This window comes from Pteropus alecto, unplaced genomic scaffold (assembly GCF_000325575.1).
Source record: "Pteropus alecto unplaced genomic scaffold, ASM32557v1 scaffold170, whole genome shotgun sequence".
In the NCBI taxonomy this organism is placed as follows: domain Eukaryota; kingdom Metazoa; phylum Chordata; class Mammalia; order Chiroptera; family Pteropodidae; genus Pteropus; species Pteropus alecto.
Window position 1 is genome coordinate 2,599,089 of NW_006429634.1, and position 4,751 is coordinate 2,603,839.

Here is a 4,751-nt window from a genome sequence, read left to right on the forward strand (position 1 = left end):
TTAAAAAACTTTTTTTTTTTTTTAACTAAATGAAGTTCCCCATCTCATGGAAATCAAGTTTGACTCAGACGGAGGCTGTTATAAAGATTTACTAAGCTCCAGAATGATAATAATTTCCAAGTCTCCTTCCATTAATTTCCTCTGCTTCAAGCGCAATTCCACAGCTTCTTACATCCACGTGACGGGAGCTAATGGAGGAAAACTTATCATGAGAAATAGTTTGTAGCTGCCACATTAGCCCTTTCTCCTAGGAAGATTCTGATCATGTCTTGTCCAGTAGCCATACCTCCTAGACTATGATATTATAGTATTTCATGCCAAATCTCAAGAAGCTCAAATTGATGTGCGGATGGGGAAGTTTGCATTCCTTACCCTTTCCACTTGGAGCTTGTTTTCTGGAAGCAGGGAAAGATAATGATTGAACATACAATGCAATATACAGATAACATATGATTGAATTGTACACTTGAAACCTATAATTATATTAACCTCAATAAATTAAAAAAAAAAAAAAAAAGAGTTGGATCTGAAGCCAGACTGCTTCAGTTCAAATTCCAGGTCCACCACACCAACCATATAATTTGGGACTAATTAGTTACTCAACCTGTGCCTTAGATTTTCATTCATAAAAAGAGGTAATAATACTTAACTGAGGATGAGATAAAGTTAATGTGATGTTGCCTGGCACACAGAAATTGCTCATTAAATATTAGCTGCTATTATTATTATTATTATTATTATTATTATTATTATTATTATTGAAAAGGAGATTATAAACTCACACATATATCCATATTTTATTACAAATATCCCAATTTAATTAGCTGGAACTAACAGAAGAGGGAGAAGATTTTCCTGAGATAGTAGATCTCAAACTTTATATCAGATCCCTCTAGGATTACTAAAATTATAACTTACCAGTAAGCACAGGCGGCTGTGAAGAATAGCGAAAGCGTCTAATCAAGGTTTGGGAGTAGGAGATGGTGGGATAGGAAGGCTTCCTGGTGGGATGATACCTGGAACCGAGTCATAACACAGGAATAAGGATTGGACATGCAACAGAGTATGTGTAGGCAGCAGGGATACAGCTATTTTGACTAGTGTTTTGAACATTTTTGTGCATGTCTTTTCTAGAACATATGTATGTATATATAAATATGTGGGGATTAGTTTAGGAAGAGAATTTCTGGCTAATATGGTATGCATATGTTCACTTTTAGGAGATACCACCAAACATTTTCCAGAGGGAATGTACAAATTTACTCTTCCATCAGCAGTATAAGGAAGTTCTGGTTACTCTAACCAACAACAGGTGGTTTTTTTTTTTCATGTAATTCTTCTGGTGGGTGTGTAATGAGGTTACATTGAGGTCTTAGTTTGCAATTCCAGGATGACTAATGATGTCGATCACCGTTTCACTTGATTAATGGCTATTTATGTAGTCTTACTATTGAGTACCCTTTTGTTGTTAATGCATAGGAGTTCTTTATTATGGATACAAATCTTTTAAATTCGTCATTTTATTGTAATATGTTTCATCTTTTTTCTCTATGATTTGTGCTTTTCGTGTCTGGTTTCAGAAATCTCAGCGCACTGCAAGGTGATGTAGATATTTTTCTGTGTTTAGGTCTAAAATGTATTGTTTTACCTTTAGCATTTAAGTCTACAATACATCTGAAATTGCTTTTTGTGTACCATGTGAGGTAGGATTCAAAGTTTTTTTCTGTGTGAGTGTCCATATAATCCAGCAGAATTTATTAAAAAGACTATCCTTTCCTCTTTGCATTACAGAATCAACTTTGTCATAAATCTGGTGATTGTACATTCATGGATCGGTTCTGGACTTTATTCTGCTTGATCGATCTATTTGTTTGTTTTTCTGCCACTTTCATGCTCACTACATATTATGGCTTTATAGTAAGTCTTAGTTTCTGGTAAGCTTTGTATTTTTTCTTCAAGATTCTTCCAGTTTTCCATATAACGTTTATAACCAGGTCGTCAATTTGTGTAGGAAAGAAAAGACTATTGGGGTTTTGACTGGGATTGCTTTGAATCTTAAATCAAATTTCCATCTTTATAATGTTGACTTGTCCAACCTATGAACATGGCATATTCTGCTATTTACTTAGGTCTTTCTAATTTCTCTAAATCATGTTTTCCTGCACATATTTCATTAGATCTATTACTACATATTTGGTTTTTAAAAATCTTCTTACAAATTATTTTCTGGTTGCTAGTATAGATAAATCCATTGGATTTTTGTATGTTTGCATATTAACTTCAGTTTGTCTTTGGGTACTTTTAGATTGTCTATCTATGCAATTATGTGGTCTGCAGAAAATGACAGTTCTTTCTCCCTTTCCAATCCTTTAGTCTTTTATTTCTTTTTCTTGACTTATTTCACTAGCTAGGACCACCAGTACAATAGTTATTGGAAATGGTTATGGTGAACATTTTTGTTGCACTTCTAATGCTGGGGAGTAAGTTATCAATACTTCACCATTCAGTATGACATTTGCTGTGGGTTACTTCTTTTATTGGAGATAATATTTATCACATTAAGAAGGAACCCTTCTATTCCTAGTTTGTGAAGGGATTTATTTCTAATCTTAATTGATTGTTGACATTTACCAAATGCTTTTTCTGTATCTATTGATTATATACTTTTTTCTCTCTACTTCTATTAACAAGATTAATTACCTTGTTAGCTTCTCAAATGCCAAATCAAACTTGAATTCTTGTAGTAAACACAGATCTATTGTTGATATATTTTCCTTTTAATGTCGCTGAATTTAATTGGCTAATATCCTGTTCAGGAGTTTTGCCACAATGCTCGTGAGAGGGGTTTGTTTCTAAGTTTTCCTTCTTGTAATGTCTTTGTTATTTTTTGATATTTAGTTCATGCTGCTCTCATAAAATGATTTGAGGGAAATTTAACTCTTTTTCTATGCCTTGAAAGAGTTTGTTATGATTGGTATTATTCCTCTCTTAAATGTTGAAAGAATCTACCAGTAAAGCTATCTAGGCCTGGAATTTTCTTTCTAGGAAAGTTTTAAATAATAGATTCAATTTCTTTTTGAAAGACAGTGGACTCTTTTGACTTTTGTTTCTTCTTGTGTCAGATTTGCTAATTTGTGTTTTTTTTTTTTTTGAGACATTTGTCCATTTCATTAATTGTCAACTGAGTTGGTATGAAAGTGTTTGTATTTTTAAAATTTTCTTTTAAACGACTATAGGATCTGTAGTAATGTTCTTCTTTCATTCCTGATGTTGGTAATTTGTGTTTTATTTCTTTTTCTTTATCCATCTTTCTAAGGACTTATATATTAATTATTTGAAAGAATGAATTCTTGGCTTTGTTGATTTTTCTCCATTGTAAGTTGGATTATCATTTACTTGTTTTCTGCTCTTTACTATTTCATTCCTACAGCTTTTTTTTGGATCTGATTTGTAGCTTCTTGAGATGGAAGGTTAGCTAATTAATTTTTATCCTATCTTCTATTCTAATATACACATTTAAATCATGAAGAAAGGAAATAAATTCCCCAATAAGCACTGATAATGTTTTATTTTCATCACAATTTAGTTCACTATATACTAATTTCCATTTGATTTTTTGTTGTCCAGTACATTATTTAGCAGTATATGTTAATTTCAAAGGAGTTGGGCACTTCCCCAGTACATATATTTTGAAATTGATTTCAAGTCAGTTTTATAGTATTCAGATAATATATTCTAAATTATTTTCAACTTTAGTTTTTTTTGAGCTTACATGTATGATGCAGCACTCAATTTTGAAAAATGTTTTATGAGGCTACATGTTTCCTTTGTTTAGTATTTGTGTAGTATATTTTCTTCCATTCTTTCTTCCTAGTGTGTCTATGTCCGTAATTAAGATATGTTTCTTTTCTCCTCCAAGCTTTACTGCAGACATACTGGTATAACATTGTATAAGTTGAAGATGATATCTTTATATGTTGCAAAATGATTTAGGTATGTTTTATGTATAAAATATGTGGGGTTTTCTTTTTAAAGCAGTTTGAAAATATGGCATTTATTAAAATATTTAGCCATTTGCATTTAAAGTAATTATCTACATACTAAAGTTCATATTTACCATCTTTCCACTCATTTTCTATTTGACCTACCTGTTTTCTGTTTGAAGTAACTTCATGCTGCTATCATGGTGCCTGGCTAGCACCCTCTATTGCCAAAGCCTCACATTGTCAATTGACAAAGGAGTAATGTTCATAGGATGAGGAGAGAGGCTTGCAGCACATCCAGACACGTGGTCTCTAAGGCAGATGGGAACTTCATCTCTAAAGGTTTGGGGACTAGAACAGATCTGGTGTAAATTGATGGTTGCTAGATACTTGAGTGACCAGTTTGTCCACTGAGCGGTGTGGAATAAGACTGGGGAGATTGCATATGATTAGTTTAATATTATTGTTTTAAGGCATTGTGTTCGATGCTTCATATACATTGCCTCTATTCCTTATGAAAACTATGAGAGATGAGTATTATTAGCCACATTTTACAGATGAGGAGACTGAGGCTCAGAGAGGTTAAGTAACTTGTTCAAGACAGCAAATGAGTAGTGGGGTCAGAATTAAAGTCCTAGCCTATCTGCCTCCAGGGCCGACATTCTTGCTAGACTACTATACTTATCATGGTACTTAAATGAGAATGATTCTCTTACAGGCCCCACCATGTGGATGCCTCCAAGGCAGAACCAAAGCTGGGCTTCTGAA